Genomic DNA, 18,968 nt, shown 5'->3' on the forward strand with positions numbered 1-18,968 from the left:
CTTTAACTGATCCTCACATGCCCATGGTCAGCCAGTGGGAGGCAGGATAGCTCATTTCCTCTCCAGCTGGAGAGCCATCACATCACACAGATGGATCCTGGAAATAATTCCTAAAGGGGGTATCTCCTACCTTTCATTTCCTACAGTCAGTTATACCCCCACATCAGAGCAGCTGTCAGTGGACCATTCTGCAAACTTGCTGCAAGAAGTCAACCTTCTGTTGGCCAAGGGTTCTATCAAGGTAGGTGCTGGCTTCAAAGAGAGAACTGTGCTATGTGTAATTTCCTCATACCAAAGAAGGATAGCAGCCTCAAAGCTATACTGCACCTGAGGAACTTCGATTTCCGATCGCGATCGAATCGACCCGCCATTTTGTGCTCCGCCGCCATTTTGTGTTGCCATCACTCAGGCAGCACGGCGAACAAAGTCTATTCTGCTTTTTCTGCAGCTTCGTGTTAAAATAGCCCTTCTGCCTCTATTTACAAAGCTGGTGTTAGGACTGGCCGAGTACACTAATCCCTGTCTGGTTTCCCTAATCCCCGTCTCAACTATCTGTTGGTTCACACTATTCTTTTCTGACTTTATCTTATCGTCTGGCTTTCACTGTCCTCTGCTAGCATTCTCTCGTTTCACAACTGTCCTCCAACACACACAAACGTATCTCGCCACCTGCAAGTTTATTACGAATCCGTTAATGAATTAGTTTGAGGGAGGGGTGACAAACACAGTTGGAGGAGAGGTTTCTTCGAGTCATCTGACACTTTTGTTTTCAAATCTCTCCTATTGGTTCTGTCCTGTTTTCCAACTTTCCTTATTGGCTTTTTCTTGTATGTGCTGGGTGTATACTTGGTTAATGTATATGTTACCTATATGGTATAAAAGTTTGTGCGCCACAGAGTGAAGTGGCAGTCTCCTGAGAACCTACCTTGTGTACTTCTGGGATAACTGTACTAGCTGCAGCTAATAAATCTGATCTTCTAACGCCTAACAGAGTGTCCCGTGTCTCTGTGTAGCTGAGCAGGAGAACCCAGGAGATTAAGGCGTACCCTGCGCCGCCAGGCCCAAAAGGTTCTGGTTCTTCAACTGGCGCCCAACGTGGGGCGGTTTCAGTGGTATCGGTTCTGCCTGAAGGTCGTGAGGAACCCCGCAAGAAAATTCCGGAGGATTCGCGAGCCACATAAAGCGACCCCTGTATGTCGAAAGTGGTCCGAAGGTCTTTTGCAGCGCGGTTACTCCTTCCTGACGGCTACTAACAACCGCTGCCCTGACTGCCGCCCTGCCTTGGCCCTTCCTTTGATGATGTATGGTAAGGCGAGACGATAGACGGGCCTCTGTTGGTGTGAGAAGACGTCCTTAGTTAAGTATCTTCGTGGGTCGCGCCCACAATTTTTGTCCTTTGTTTTTTCTTAGCATTTGTAGTCCTTAGATTCGAATATTGCAATAGCCGAAGCCGAGGGTTAGTGCATTTGTGCTGCGTAAACTGAGTTTTACTCCCTTGAAGTTTGTGAACAGTCAGGTGAAATCACGAGATGCCTGGTCTGACTAAGTTTGGAAAATTCTGTTGCTTTGGTTGTAATAGGGATTCCCGACTTGAGGACTCTTGTCCGATTCCTTCAGTTGGAACTCCCACATATGAGCTCTATTCAAAACATGGTATTGGCCCCATTGCCTTTAACGAGGCATGGACCCGATACATGAAGAAAGATGGTGTTCTAAAATGGCCAGAAAAGGGTAGTTTCGATCCCGATGTGCTAGATAATTTGGAAGCAGTTTTATTCAAAAGAAAAGCCCAGCCAGCAATGTTTGACTCTTTCCGCCTCTGGCGTAAGGAAGCCAAACAGAGAGAAATTAAGCAAGCAAAACGAGATAGGAAAGCACAGGGTATGACAATTATACAGGCTGCCTAACAATTCAAAGATGATGAAATTGATAATGCGATTGAAATTTCAGAGAGATAGCATCGCATGGCGATAGATAAATGCTATCCGGTGTTGCCTGTTTCCCCTTCTGAAAACAAGAAAGATATAGAAGAAGATCCCCTAATGTCCCATTTATTGAGGTTGCCTCCGCCCTATGCACAAAGTGCCAATGCACCCCAATTGTTACAGCCTGTTCAGCCGCCAGTGGTACCTCCGCCTGTTCCGGCTCTTCCGCATTTGCCTCCTCCAGTATTACCGCCTCTGCCAGTTTTGCCTCTAACTTCAACTTCTTTGCCCTCATCTCCTGATCTTAGATCTCCTTTGCCTTCTGCTCCTCCTGCAATTATCGGTTCTCCTCATGTCAGTTCTCCTAATACTTTGTCTCCAATTCTTATGTCTAATTCTCCGTCTGTGCGTAAGCGTCTCACAGACACTGTCACTGGTATTCTATCTCCTTTCTTTGGAGCATTAAATGTGCCTCCAGCTTTTGCTCGAAGACAGTCTCGTAGTCAGTTCCCAGATTTTGAAGAACGAGAAAGGTTAGACTCTCTCGCACGTAAATGGATCAAGAAGGGTCCTCAGTATAGTGTACTTGATATTATGCCTACTTTCTCACAATGGAATGCGCCTACGCAAAGATATGTTTTTAATGTAATGTGCGATATTCTCATTAAAGAATGGGAAGATGTGAATTCAAGTCCGATCCCACAAGATCTGTTAGATGTTCAGGCTGATTTTGATAAAGGACTTGTTGTGGATTCTAAGGTTGAGAGAGCTGTAAGGACACTTATTTCTTCTAGATCCTTGTTGTTCTCTCAGGCTTTCCTTGATTCTGATCCGTCGGTTAGGTTAACACTGAAAAACTATCCCATGAGAGAGGTTCCTCCAGTATGGAAGGAAGAGGTTGCAGCAGTAGGTAATAATCCAATTATTCCTGCTCATTTTCAACGTATATGGGTACAAGTTCCATGGAAACGATCTGAAGTTTTGGCTCTTAAGCAGACTCTACCAGATCCTCATAAGAACCCTGCAGGTTATTATAAAGAATTATCGCAGACAGTTGATGCTTGCATCATGAATTTGGCAGATATCGACATGTTGATGGGAAATGTAGTCCCACAGACAATATGGGCTAAGATTCGTAAGGAGAATCACGCACAGGAATTAGGTGCTACTTGGGATGTTTTAACTACCACAGATAGAGACCAAGTGGGTGGTGCAAAGCCTGAAGCTTTGATTTCGGAACTCCCTGGTAGGATTATTACATTAATGAAAACTATGATGCCTGCATTGAGAGTTAACTGGGATAAACTAGCAGCATGCAAACAAAAGAAAGATGAAAGTGTTTCTGATTTCTTCACTTGTTTCGAAGAGACATTAATCGATCACAGTGGTCAGGATATGGCTACAGAGGGTGGACAGCGATTATTTGTGGACAAATTCGTATTTAATTTGCTTCCCGAGCTGTCACACAAATTGAAAGATTCTGAAAGTTCATGGGCTGTTTCTTCTTCTGCCCGGATATTGGCTACTGCACAATATTATAAAAACAGAGATAAAGAAGAAAAAGAAAAGCAAGAGAAAAAGACGAAAGAACTAAAAACAAAGGTTCTTTTGCAACAAGCTTATCCTCCTCGCTATGTTCAGCCTCAGTTTCAACAGCCTCCGCAGTTTCAGAGATTGTATCAAAAACCTGAGCCATATATTCCGCGACCTTTGTTAGGACCTAATCAATGTGCCTATTGTAGAGAAGAAGGTCATTTAAGAATAGTTGTCCGGTTCTATTGCAGTGCAATGGAGCATCATCTGCTCCACGAGGTCGTGCTGGCCTCCAGTCAGCAAATAGAGGTAGAGGTCGAGGTGTGTTGACTCAAGAACAGCGTGCTCTTCCTTCTCCCAATTCCATGAACTACTTTGATCAGCAAAATGTTAGGTCTACTCAGTATTACAACGAAGATCATTATATTGAAAACGGAAATGAAAGTCTTCATGCTAACTAGGACAGCCATGGACAAAGTAAGGGAGTTGTGTCGGTTCCAGTAGATCAGAATGGACCTTATGTTACCGTCACTACAATGGGTGTTTTAGAGCCATTTCTTCTAGATACTGGGGCGATGAGAAGTTCTATCATTCATTCTAAACTCCCTGGGGCACCTTTGTCTGGCTTAACGAATGTTTCTGTAGGATTTTCTGGCGCCCCTGTTCGTAACCCAGTTTCTTGCCCTTTGCCTATTTCAGTTGGCCCTTATGATTTGGAAGCTCCACTTCTTTTGACGAATGGTTGCAGTGAGAATCTGTTGGGTTTAGATCTATTGAAAAGAATGCATGCTTTGATATATTGTTCTCCATCTGGTGTGCATCTTACTTTAGGACAGAAACTGATTTCTCCAATGTATTTGTCCAAAGATCAGTTTCCACCTGAATTGCTTTCTCTTCCAGCAACGCTTTGGGCCACGGGTCCGAACGATGTGGGTTGTCTGGAGATTCCACCTTATGTTGTCACTCTTAAGCCCAATGTAGAATTACCGCGCATCCCGCAGTATAGAATTTCTACTGAAGGTGAAAAAGCGCTTTTGGAAATCATTCATGACTTGATTCAGAATGGTGTGGTTGAAGAAACAAGAGGTAACACATGCAATAGTCCTATTCTTCCTGTTCTTAAACGTACTGATCCTTCTCAGCCACCTGTATATCGTTTTGTGATTGATCTCCTGGAGGTAAACAAAATTGTTGTGCCGCAGTTTCCCGTAGTATCGGATATCACTGCTTTGTTGACAATGATACCTTCTACAGCGACCTGGTTTTCTGTTATCGAACTAAAGAATGCCTTCTTTAGTATTCCCATTGCAGAAGAGAGTAGGGACATTTTTGGCTTCTCTCTTGGAGGCCGAAGCTTCCGGTTTAAGCGTGCACCTCAAGGCTGTTGTGAAAGTCCCTCTAGTTACAGCCAAGCTTTAAAATGTCATCTTGATACTTTTCATTTACCGTCTGGTGCTGCTCTTATCCAATATATGGATGACTTGTTATTCGCCGCTGATTCAGAAGATATCTGCAAAAATGTCACTGTTGCATTGCTACGCCATCTATTTGATCTGAATCATAAGGTTTCACCCTCCAAACTACAATATGTTAGTAGAGAAGTTACTTACTTGGGTCATCTCCTATCAAAGGAGGGACGACGATTAACGCCAGAACGAATTCAGGCAATTACGCAAATGTCTGTGCCATCCACACAAAGGGAGGTACGTGCCTTTCTGGGTATCACCTCTTATTGTAGGCAGTGGATCCCTAACTTCTCTCTGATAGCCAAACCTTTGTTGGCACTCACTTTAAAAGATACGCCTCAGCCCCTTCCATGGACTGATGAGTGCCAAAAGAGTTTTACCGACTTACGTACTGCTCTGTGTTCCGCTCCTGTATTAGGTACCCCTGATTACAGTAAGCCTTTTAAGCTCTATGTTCACGAGAGAGAAGGTTGTGCGTTGTCAGTTTTAACACAGCGATTTGGAGACAAACAGCGACCATGCGCATATTTTTTGGCTACGTTAGACCCAGTAGCTAAAGCATTGCCCAGTTGCCTCAAAGCGACAGCAGCAGCAGCAATTTCTATTCGACAGTCTGCTGGAGTGGTGTTGGATAACACTCTCATTGTCATGGTACCACATTCAGTGGATACCTTACTAAATAGAACGAAAACGCAGCATCTTACGAGTGCTCGTCTAACTGGATACGAGCTGACGCTGTTGGCTAGTCACGTACACATCAAACGATGTAATACCCTAAATCCAGCCACTCTGTTGCCCCTTCCAGATGAGAAAAACGTTGAGGAGCAACATGATTGTTTCTTTCGTACTGAGGAAGAGACAAAAGGAAGAATTGACTTGAAAGACACACCGCTAGAGAATCCGGATGGAACTCTATGGGTAGATGGTTCTTGTTTTAAAATGCCTAATGGGGATACAGTTTCAGCCTATGCTGTAACTACTTTGCATACAGTTGTGGAAACAGCACGTATCAGACACAATTCAGCTCAAGCAGCAGAATTGATAGCTTTAACAAGAGCATGCGTACTTTCAAAAGGGAAGAGAGTGAACGTGTACACCGACAGCCAATATGCCTTTGGTGTAGCGTTCAGCTTTGGGCGTCTTTGGAAGGAAAGGGGATTTCTCACTTCACATGGCACCAAAATACAACATGGTCAGTTAGTGACTGATCTTCTTGAATCACTTGCCTTACCCACCCAAATAGCGATTGTGAAGTGCAGTGCACACAAAAAGATTACAGATGATGTTAGTCGAGGAAATGCATTTGCAGAGGAAGTAGCGAAAAAGACAGCAAGAGATGCAACAAGTCGAATGTATGTGGCGGGTCCTGCAAATTGGGTTAGAGAGAGAGGAATGTATGAGGATACAGTGGAAAGTGTAAGAGCGATTCAGAAAAAGGCTACAGAGAAAGAGTTGAGCAAGTGGAAAGAAAGTACGGGAATGTTGGATGAGATGGGTTGTTGGGTGGAATTATCTAAACATCAACGTTGGCTGTTACCAGATGCCTATGTGCTCCCAGTGGTTACTATGGCGCATGGTCCAGCCCACTTAAGTGCAAAAGGTATATGCAAGCTACTGGCTCCAGTGTGGCAAAATGAAAGAATCCCAAAATGTGCAGACAATGTAGTGAAACATTGTATTGTTTGTTTGATGTACAACCCGGGAAAGGGAACCCCAACTCCAGCAGGTCACTTTGCTCCTCCTATATATCCATTTGAGGTGTTGCAGATCGATTATATTCATATGGAGCGATGCAACAACCTCAAATATGTTCTGGTGGTAGTATGCGCCTTTTCAAGATGGATAGAAGCATACCCTCTAAAACACAACACAGCTTTATCTACAGCTAAAATTCTACTGAAAGAATTTTTCCTTAGGTTTGGTTTGCCGCGCATTGTCTGGAGTGACAATGGGAGCGAATTTGTTGGCCAAGTCATGCAAAAAGTTTGTGCGGGTCTTGGTATCAAGCAAAAGTTCCATGCGGCAAATCATCCACAATCAGCGGGTTTAGTGGAATGCTACAACGGTACATTGAAGTTAAAACTAGCAAAGGTTCAGGCTAGTACAGGACTCAATTGGCCTGATGCTTTGCCATTGGCTCTGTGGTCCACCAGAACTGCAGTACACTCTCGTTTGGGACTTAGCCCTTACGAAGTGGTTTTTGGACGCCCGGCTAATGTATGGGGAGTCCCTCGCCCTAAGAAATACTCAGACTTGCCATATCCAATGTTGATTGACTACTTGCATGATCTTACGACTAAATTGCGTGTTCTCCATCAACAGGTTCAGAGTGCTTTACCAGAGGCTTCCACAGACCCAGGTCATTCCATCCGACCAGGTGACTGGGTCTGCACCAAGAATTTCCAAAGGACGAGAAATTTGGAGCCCAGATGGAGGGAGCCTCGTTTAGTGTTATTAACCACGAGAACAGCAGTTAAAGTCGAAGGAAAGAAGAATTGGATTCACGGCGTGCATTGTAAGAAAGTGCCTTTGCCCTTACCTTACGATCAATGGGTGCGTAGGGGCATTGATGACTCTGAGAGCGAGAAGGTTCCACGATTCGTGCCCTTTAGTGATGCATGCCTGAATGGGACATTGTCTGAGAAAGAGGACGACGACATTCTACAGGAAGCAATACCATCACATCGTCGCTTAGATACGACCAATCCACGAACATTGTTCCAGGAACAAAACACTCCTGGAAAAGAACGATACAATCTGAGACCTAGACAAAAGAACACTTAAGATTTTTCTCTCTTGTGTAGTATTCTGTCCCGGTTGCAGGGTCACGGTAGGAGTCTTGATTGTGACCTGAGTAGTGGCCATAGGCCTGCAGGACTTGCAGTGTCATAGGACAGCAGATAATCATAATTGTGTGATCGAGGAAGATTGCTGTGAGCATCCATTAGAAAGATGGAAACTACACTAGGCAAAAGAGAGAGAAAGGATGAAATGAAGAAAGAATCCTGTAAATTAATGTACAATCGTTTTAATATAACCTTATGTATCGTTATACTATTGTGTATTGTTTTGGCGTTTACAGGTTGGATTGTTTATGCTATGCAGCAAAAAGTTATCTCTCCTTCTTCCTCTTCGTCTTCTTCTATTGTCTCTCCACATCTCTTTCATACCCTTCCTCAACATGAACTCATTAGAAGAACTGAATATTACAACAATTCTTTTGTCCAGTTGTTACATCAACACCAGTTAGTGATTAATACGACTGACTGTTGAGTGTGTGGACTTATGCCACATACCACAGAGAAAGGAATGCCATATTTGGTTCTCCCGTTCTCCTATGAGGGTTCCGCTTGGGCTTATTTTGTCATTTTCTCCAATGCCTACCAAAGTAAGTTCAGACGATCCATTAGTTCATAGATTGGTGGTCCAGATTTTAGTCATAGCTCATTAATTAAGGGAATGGTAGCTATGGCTAAAATCATGGAAAATAGTAAGATTTCCGTGGATGAAAGAAAAGCGTATACAAACTGGAACGTCACCCATTATGTCACTAGCCTTAGTGATAAGGTCAAACAAAGAAAATCTCCACCAATTTGGACGATTCCTCATCAGGGAAATTTCTGTCTGCAAATTAATGATCACTCTTCTGACACCATACAAAGAAATACCTGTTCCCACACGTACGTCTATTCCTCTCAGAACTCGCCTCCTCTAGTGCCATTACTTGGAACATATTTTATCTGTCACAATAGAGCTTACACATGGTTACCAACGGGTTTTTCTGGTACCTGCTATATAGCTTTCCTTCTTCCCCCTACATACACCGCTTCTGCAAACTATCATCGAAACAGATATGGCAGAGGGATTATTGATTCAAAAGACACAGCAGGACAGGAGGGAGGAGAATTGCTCAAAGGATTTCTTCCTTTTTGGGGTCCAATGGCCAACAGCAGAAATATAAGGCAACTGGTCCGTGTCGTAGAGACTACAATAGACATCACTGTAGGAGCCTTAAGTAATATCACGGCAGAACTACAGGCGGACCGTCTTATGACCTTACAAAATCGAGTTACCTTAGATTTTGTTCTTGCAGATCGTGGTGGAGTGTGCAAATTGATCGGGTCAAGTTGCTGTATTTTCATACCTAATGATGCTCCAACAGTATACCAAGCTATCTCCAAGTTGCACATAATCTCTGAGTCGATTCACCAGGACGAAGGAGATTGGTCCTTTTTGGAGTGGTTTTAGGGACTACTGTCCAAATGGGGTTGGAAAGCATTGACATTTCTTGGAATAATTTTGACCATTATTTTCTATGGTTGCCTTTGTATGCACTGTGGTCCCGCCATCTGTGACCTATGTGCTACTATATGCATCCCTAAGCCCAAATCACCAAGAACAGAAAACATAAGAATGATGTTACAGCAACTGCTCGATGACCTCATGGCTATCGACATTGACTCAGATTAACATGAGTCTATCTTGCCTGAGTTCTGGCAAAAGGAGGGTCTGAGGAACTTCGATTTCCGATCACGATCGAATCGACCCGCCATTTTGTGCTCCGCCGTCATTTTGTGTTGCCATCACTCAGACAGCACGGCGAACAAAGTCTATTCTGCTTTTTCTGCAGCTTCGTGTTAAAATAGCCCTTCTGCCTCTATTTACAAAGCTGGTGTTAGGACTGGCCGAGTACACTAATCCCTGTCTGGTTTCCCTAATCCCCGTCTCAACTATCTGTTGGTTCACACTATTCTTTTCTGACTTTATCTTATCGTCTGGCCTTCACTGTCCTCTGCTAGCATTCTTTCGTTTCACAACTGTCCTCCAACACACACAAACGTATCTCACCACCTGCAAGTTTATTACGAATCCGTTAATGAATTAGTTTGAGGGAGGGGTGACAAACACAGTTGGAGGAGAGGTTTCTTCGAGTCATCTGACACTTTTGTTCTCAAATCTCTCCTATTGGTTCTGTCCTGTTTTCCAACTTTCCTTATTGGCTTTTTCTTGTATGTGCTGGGTGAATACTTGGTTAATGTATATATTACCTATATGGTATAAAAGTTTGTGCGCCACAGAGTGAAGTGGCAGTCTCCTGAGAACCTACCTTGTGTACTTCTGGGATAACTGTACTAGCTGCAGCTAATAAATCTGATCTTCTAACGCCTAACAGAGTGTCCCGTGTCTCTGTGTAGCTGAGCAGGAGAACCCAGGAGATTAAGGCGTACCCTGCGCCGCCAGGCCCAAAAGGTTCTGGTTCTTCACACCTACGTCCACTGAATGCTTTTCTGCAGAAAGATGAATTCAAGATGATCAACTTGTCCTAGATTCATGGGAGACTGGACGGGGTTCCTAGACTTGAAGGATGCTTAATTTCATATATCCATTCTGCAGTCACAAGGGCGTTTTCTGCTTCTCAAGGTGTGGTTGGAACAATTCCAATTTGACCTGCTTCCTTTTGTCTTTACCATGCCACTCAGGTATTCATAAAAGTGATGCAATGGTTCCTGACTACTTTCAAAGTTCAGGGACCACGTACCTAGACTACTTCTGCTCAAGGCTAGTTTGCCACAGTCAGTGGTAGATCACCTGTGGTCTATGGACAAACTTCTGATATCTTTGAAGTTTTCAACCAACGAGCCAAAGTCAGACTTGTGACCCTTCCTTTAGGCTGGCTTGCACATAGTGGCGTTCAAGGCCTTCCAACCACCACAGCAAATCTGGGCTCAATCCTGTGAGTCAATGGAGAAGGCTCTGAGGCTTCTTGACTCCTGCCCTCATGCATTCTCCTCTTCCCGAATGACAGATGGCATATGCAGATCCTTCAGTGGAACTTGGTTTGAGTCAGAGAAACCGCATCAGAGATGCCTCCCCGACTTCATCCAGTTCTCGCAGGAGACAGTTCATGGTCTTCTGTGATGGAAGACAAATGCCAGCCTGACCTTCGGCGAGCCACTATCCCTACCCCACCCAGACTTCTTGGTTGTGCCAGATGCATCAGGGATGGGCTGAGCAGGTCACCTAAGAGAGCTAGAGATCAGAGGCCTCTGGCAGAGAGCCAGCTCCATTATAACCTACTGGAGCTTCTCGTACTGCCATGAAAGCTTTCCTGCCATCGATCATGTGATTTCGCAACAAGCAGGGCAGACAAGGGTCCTGTGCCAAGAACACCTATACCTCTGGAGGTTCCTGGACCAGTAAACATCTTTCTGGTAATCAAGCATCTGGCAGGGTCTCTGACAGGCAGGGCAGATGAGCTATTGATTATATTCTGGAAGAGAAGACAGTGGTCCCTAATAAACAATCAATTCATAAAATGATGCCCAAATGATATTTTAATCAAAGTACAAAAAAATGTAAGAAGTATTCAAAACAGCAATGCAGTGGGTGCTTAAAGTAGAAACGAGCTTAGTGCTCTCTTATGATATACCCAAGGGATAAATCATGATCAGTATGTCAATCAATAGAACAAGAATCGCATGACCGATTAATATAAAGCAGAGTCCATAGGGTCCGTGTTTAAAATTGACGATCATTCAATCCCTGTGAGGATCTCTGGATCATTATTAGGACTTGAGAGGGTAGAAGAGACTGAGGAAGGAATAATGGTTTGAGGTCTCTTACTCTCTCTAAATGGTGTGCGCAGATCACAGTTGGAACAGGATCTGAGGGCCCGAGCAAATAGTTCCAGGAAGTGATGGTTAGAGGTCTCTTACTCCCAATAAGGCGAGTGCCCAAAAAACCTGGAAGGGGGACCTGAAGGTCTAGAGCAAATGTGGAGAAAAATATTCAATGGTGGTCTGTAAAGTGACTCTTGAGCATGCGCGCAGAAACTAAACGAAACTGCTCAACAAGAGGCGTGTATTCTTGGATCACAATTAGGCAGATGAGCTGAGCAGACGTCAGCTGATGGATCACAAGCAGCATCTTCAAATTGAGGTGGCAAAGGAGCATCTTCGACCAGTGGTATGCCCTGGTTATATGTGCTCACCACTGGCGAGAATGTGCATTATCAGTACTTCTGTGCACTGGCGTTTTCTCCAAAAAAATAACTGGGAGATATTCTGACTATGATAGGACATAGTTCTCCTGTACATGTTCCTGGTGCAATCTCTCCTGCATCGAGTTCTAAGGAAAGTCAAGGTTGACCGGGCTCAAAGTCATCTGAGTAGCCCAGGACTGGGCCAGGAGTGTGTGGCATCCAAAGTGCCTGAGCATTTTATGTTCTCCACTTAGGCTACCACTTCAGAAGGGCCTCCATTCTCATCAATAGAAGACGGAACTACATACAGGAATCCACAACCTACCCCTCCATGCCTGGAGGCTGAGTGGTGACAGTTAAATGCATTCAATCTGCTGAAAGCAGTTGTCAGTGTGAACGTTGCACCTGATGCCTGTTAACAAAGTCTTTTTGTTGTCTGGAGTGGTGCTGGTCATACCTACTATCTGTAGGTAAAACCTGTGGATGTGTTGTTTGTTTTATGGTTGGCCCAGCAAGGCATTGCAGTAGGCGCAGTTGAGGCTCTTTCATCAGCCCTTCTAGCCTTTTTTTGTGTTTACCTGATCATTCATCTCTTCTATATAAATCACCTGTTGCAATGGGCTTTGCCAAAGGTCTGACTCGCCTGTTTCTGCCATCATGCCAGTGCACAGCTGTTCACTGCAAATACAGATGCATAAAACAGTCTTCTCAATTGCCATAATCTCTGAGTGAATTACAGTGCAAACACCAGAACATTACCCCCTTTCTAGATACCTTAGTGCTAAGGACTTGGGTGTCCTTCTTACCCAAGTTCTGACGCCTTTCTATGATGGAAGGAAGATACTCAACCCCTAAAAGGGCAGTGAAATTTCACATTGACCACAATGGACTATTGTCGAGAAGAAGGATTTTCTGGAACAAAGAAAGAAAGGGGGTGGCTTCTAGGCCAAAGCATAGCAAAGTTATTGCAGAGGACTAGCCATCTTGGCAGGGTACTTTTGTGTACCTCGTTCCCTAATTCCAAAGAATGGCACGCATTTTGGAATTTTACATATAGACTATCTAGCAGCTCAGCTACAAATTGGATTAGTTTCTGATATAAACAGACAGAATAAGCATTGACGATGCCTAACATTTATAACATCCAAAATGGCTGTCGTTTTTGGTTTTCCTAGAAGATTTAGTGGGCCTATAAGAAGGCACCTCCTCCATACAAAGTGCTATTTTGACATGCGTAAGGGAGGATATTAATCTTTACTACAGCTATTCTTTTAAACCAGGTGAGGAACGACGGGGTCATCTACTCACGTCCTTGCAAATGTAAGATAACAGAGGGGATAGCATTCTCAGAATAAACCCCCACTTGCAGTGTGACTGTAACTCTGAGGTTCTTAAAATGTTGAAAAGGGCCCCGAGAGAAATGTATTTGGGTTCTCAAGAGCTTTGCCTTTCCCTAGTCAAGCATTATATTAGAAATCTCTGAATTGTCAGAGTTTATTTCGTAGCAGGTGTACTAAAGCCGGAAGGGTGGTCATAGTGTCCATAAAGTGTGCTCTTTTGCATCAATTGTTACTCCTCTGATCTTGTCTGATTGGTATATAGCCGAGTTTGCTAGATGGTTTTGTACTGAGGGTGAATAAACTGGGGAGGAAGACTGCCTTTTTGCCCATTTGAAGGGCAACAGTCCCTGATATTTGCCCATTAAGGTCTCTAAGACTACGCAAGATGCAGTTTCCCTACACCAATGTAATAGATCCTGGGTCCACGCAATCTCATCTACCACTAACATAAAAAATGACCGATCTAGTTGGTCAAATAACTTCTTGGTATACATGGAGACCAGGACACCTGAACCTTTTTCTCTTGGCTTTCTTAACTAGATATTCTCTCTGTCTCACATTGTGATATGAATGCCTGCCCTGTACAAAGCAAAACTGGTCCAGCGTCCCCAGCCCAGCCAGTACATCTCTGCGTAATCAGATGGGTAAATGTGGTAGTTCACCGAGGGTCATCGTGCACAATGACTTCAGCAAGAATGAAAGAGTATCATCTGGATGGGCACAGCAATAGTATGTAGCAGACCTCAATCCTGGTGGGTATGGAGGGGCTTATGGTATAGCATTAATTAGAGGTCTGTGAACGACGTGGAGTGGAAGGGCAATTTTGGCATAAGTTTATGTAAAAAGTGAGGTGATTTGATGGAGATACTAATATAGCCTTCAAGACTGGTTCACAAACCGGGCAGAGAATATTTCTATGAGCAATACTGCTGCATTGTTTCCCAACTCATCAATTCAATGTTGGGCTCTTAAAGGTATTTCTGCCTATTGGAATGTACTTAAGGATTCTATTGTGCCAATAAAGCATGCCGTTCACTAGAAGCTTGTCGGAGATCAATTAAAATGTAACTTCAATTTAAATGTGAGTTGGACAGATTGTGTGTCTCGAATGAGTAGCGCTCACCAGCAGTACTACTCAAAAACAATAACTAAAATAAATAAATACAGGTCTGCACTTCCTGGTGTATAACAGTAATCAAAGTGAGTATATCGTCCTAGTGTGTTAAATCCTGAATCCCCGGGCAGAAGCATGGCTTTCAAAGCTGAAATATACTCTGACACATTAGATAGCAGAGTTGAAAAGCACTGCATGACAAAACTCCAAGCCCAACATGTTCACTCAAATGTGTTAAAAGACCATCGCATCCACATTAAACTGTGGTAATCCAGAACCTGGATCTAAAGTACAGTCTTTAAAGGCTAACTACTTGATATGTAATCTTGCACAGGACACAATTCATTCCTAGAGGTATATACAGAGTACGTCGCTTATAGGCATCGGAGTGAAGCCTCACCTTTTTGACCCTCTCCATCACCTTAAAAGTCGGAAGCTGTGCAGAAAACCCTCTGCTGCACAGCTCCAGACCCCACAGAGTGATGGAAGAAAATGGTCATGTGTAATGGGTCAAACACACAAAATGTGATGGGAGTCATTCTTGCAGTACATCTAACCACTGGGGTAGCATACCAACACATCATTCTATTTCCCACTATGCCACCCCAGTTTAGAACCAGCCATATGCAAATCAGTCTTGATCCTGCTCCAATCGGAACAATCAGGTCTCATGCAAACTGTGCCACCTAATAAGGGCGAAACCGGTCTTGGGGTGCTTGTGTTCCAGTTCAGGGAGGATCTCACCTTGTAGTTCTGACTGGACTGTGCCCATTAGAGCAGGGTCAAGAATGATTTGCTTATATGTCAGAGTCCAAACTGATATGTCATGGTGTGCTAAAATAGCTATGAACTGGCATACCGGCCCCCAGTAATAACCAGTAGCTGAGATTAATTCAAGCATTCCATCCATCACTTATTTTATAAACTTATGTTCAATGGGTCAGCAGTCTGTACTGGGCTGATTATAAATGAACAGTTTGTGTGCTTTCAGTGTGGATGCACTATTGCCGCTTTTGAGGTGGGGCCCAAAATTGCTGCCACAGCACCCCAACAGAGTTCCACACAGCACTAAAAAGCCATTGGCAAGCAATTTTAATTAGTAAGCAAATGGCAAGCAATATCACGCAGTGCCAGATAGGAGCAGTCAAACACAGGATTCCTCAGACTTTCCACTACTTCTTGTTTAATATTGACTTTGGCATTATTGTGATAATTGTTGATATGCCATGAGCACCCCTGACATGGTCAGGCTTCGCAGAACCTAAACATGTGTTTCTGTAGAACTTTATGTTATGTAAATGACAAACCACAGTTTGGGCAACAGCCATGTAAAAAGAAAAACTAGTATTTCAACACGTGTGTGTTTTTAAATTAAACCAAAAAACTTCTATATTCAAAGATCCCCCACCCTCCCCCCCAAAAAAGCGTGCAGATAATAACACAACTGTTTATTTTTTAATAAACAGACATGTATATGCTGGGGGACAAAATTATATTTGAGTAGGATTCGCTACTAATATCTTAGACTCTAGAAATGTAATTTACTGCTAACCAAACCAATGAGGTCTCCATAAGATGAGCAACAACATAGCAGTGGAAACCCTGTTAAATCTGTCTAACTCTACTGTCTGTGGCCTGAGACAGAGATTCCCTCATTTTGAGGTCGAACTTGATAGCCTCAGCTGTCTGCCAGTGGCTCTTTAGACCAGCCACTTCCACCATAGCTTTGAGACAGTGCCCTCAATGTCAAGCTGTCGGTGAATATTCAGCCTCCTAGTGACTAATTCCATTGCAATAAATAAGGTACATTGCTTTCAGCATCTGGCAGTAACATTTTGGTGAATGCAGAAGCTATTCTGGAAAGGCTTCTTCCCATATGTGCAACACATTTTGCATGCTAACCAAAGGCTTGATAGTATACGATTATATCCAGATCACACTCAGAGAAGAGAATAAATGTTTCTTTTGTTTTCTTCCTCTTTCTTGATTTTGTTTGTTGTCTATAGAAGCCATGAAAGGTATTCCTCACAGATTATCTTTCTCCTGAAATAGTCAGCATATGTAAAGGCCTGTAGCAGTTATTTGAACCAAATCAGAAAGACACTTCAAATTTCACATTTGTATTTCTTAAACATGCTGAAGTATTTTACTATGGTACAATAGATTTTTATCACTACATTAACTGCCATTTTTATAAATGATAATACTTACGTATAAACTTGGAAACATGAATGATTCGTTCTGGCTAGGATGGCATTTTCTTTTTAAGTTTAAAAGCTTTATTTCAAATAAAGGTAGTACAGAGAACAAGAAACCAATGATAACATTATTTCATTATCAGAGAAAAAACATATCAAATGATGGGTTTATGTACAGAAGAAAAGAAAGCTATTTTACATTTTTAAGGGAATAAGGGAGAGGAAAGAAAGGGGGAAAAAGAGTGAAGGAAGGAAGGTAAACATTCTAAAACTAATAAATTAAGAAATTGCATCTTACATCAGAATAAGAAAGATAAAAACTAGTCAAGCTAATTGAGGAAAGGAAAGGTTCAAGAGCAAGAACAAAAAGAAGAGGGGATAGAGGACATCCCTGACAGACCCCACGTTGGAGGTGAAAATAAGACGAGATACGACCGTTAACTAATACTGAAGCTCTGGGGGCTGAGTATAACAAAGATATAAGAGAAATAAATTTGGGACCAAAGCCATGCCATTTCAAGGATGAAAATAAAAATGACCAATCTACTCTATCAAATGCTTTTTCAGCGTCAACAGATATGGCCGCTAAAGATGTGGAGAGAGAGGGGACTTTGTTTAAAACATTAAGAAAAAGATGAGAATTATCAGAGGTCAACCTGCTTTTGACAAAACCACATTGCTCTTTACCAACTAAATGAGGGAAAAGAGGATGTAAACGTAAAGCAAGTGTCTTGGCAAAAAGTTTGTAATCAACATTAACCAGAGAAATCGGTCTATAATTTTTGCAAAACATAGGATCTCGTCCTTCTTTATGAATCAGGCAAATTGTGGCTTCTTGAAAAGTACCTTCTGTTTTACCAGAGAGAAAAAAGGAATGAAAAAGGTTTAAAAGCTTAGGAAGGAGTAAGTTAGAAAAATGTAGGTAAAATTCAACTGAAAAGCCATCAGGGCCAGGTGTTTTCCCTTTCTTTAGAACAGACAAAGCAGAGGAGAGTTCATTAAGGGTGAGGTCAACCTCAAGACCAGAAAGATCAAGATTAGACTTGGATAAGGATGGTAATTTATCAAGATAAGATTGAATGAGAGAACTAGAGGAACAAATTTTCATAGAACAGTTTAAATTCATTAAGGATGTCTTGATCCTTATGAAGAAGAGTGCCATCCGCAGAATAAACAGAGTCAATCAATGTACAATCTTTACGGTATTTAAGGTAATTTGCTAGAAGTTTTCCAACTTTATTACGACCACCATAGTAGCGAACGCTACTACGGAGAAGTATGGAATATGCATTGTCAGTCGAAGTTTTGTTGAATGCCAATTTACCGCGAATCAGGGCTGGAAGAACTGCGTTATCCGATGAGGTATAACATTTATGCTCTAAAGCTTTGATGTGGGCCAGGGTAGCTTTATGTTGCTGGAGAAAACGTTTCTTCTTTCTTGAGACAAAGTCTATAATGAAACCTCTTGCAGTAGCTTTAAAGGAGTCCCATATTATGTAAGGGGTGGAAGTAGAAACGTTATTAATGTCAAAAAATTCATTAGCAAAGGTGGTGAAAGAAGAGGAGAAAAGAGGGTCAAGAAGAAGAGAGTTGTTGAAACGCCAACGGGAGGACCTGGGATGCAGTGGAAGTAGATCATGGTCAGTTATGATTGGGGAATGGTCAGAAATAACGATAGGTTCAATAGAAGAGGATAATAAGTTTTGAGATAAAGATTGAGAAAGAAAGATATAGTCTAAACGAGAGAGAGAATTGTGAGGGGGAGAGAAGAAAGAGAAGTCAAGGGAATCAGGGTGAGTGAGCCTCCAGGAGTCAACAAGATGTGTTTGGGAGATAGTATCCAAAAATTGTTTATGAGATCTATGGGGTGTAAAGCGTGTTGGTGATTGGCGATCAAGAAAGGGGTCGACAACTTGGTTACAGTCACCTCCTAAAATGACATTTTCATCTCTTAATTGAATACATTTTTGTGTGATCATAGGCCAAAAGGAGCAATTAGGATGAGTGGGACCATAAACATTAAAAACAGTCAAAGAGATATTATTGATTAACAGCTTAGCTAACAGCCATCTACCTTCTGTATCATTTTCTTCTATAATTTTACAATTTAGTTTCTTATGACATAGAATTATTACACCATTTTTCTTATTAGAAGTGGGAGAGACTAAAACTGATCCTACCCAGCTTCTCTTCAATTTCAAAGCCTCAGTTTCTGTTAGATGGGTCTCTTGCAGAAAAACCAGGTCAGGGTTATAAGAGGCAAGATGTGATAGAATTCTCTGTCACTCAATAGGGTTAATGAAACCTTTCACATTCCCAAAAATAACTCTGAATGTAAAACCATCAAAAATACATAAAAAACGACAACAATAAAAACAAAACGTACAATATTAACAAAGATGCAATACAT

General features: G+C 42.5%; 1 long non-coding RNA gene across 1 annotated transcript in view; it reads right to left on the reverse strand.

Moving 5' to 3' along the window:
* LOC146865763 (uncharacterized) overlaps positions 1-18,968 on the reverse strand; it is a 65,615-nt gene that overhangs the window by 32,341 nt on the left and 14,306 nt on the right. The gene's annotated exons all lie outside the window — the stretch shown is intronic.

Source organism: Triturus cristatus, chromosome 2_1, assembly GCF_964204655.1.
Source record: "Triturus cristatus chromosome 2_1, aTriCri1.1, whole genome shotgun sequence".
NCBI classification, from domain to species: Eukaryota; Metazoa; Chordata; class Amphibia; order Caudata; family Salamandridae; genus Triturus; species Triturus cristatus.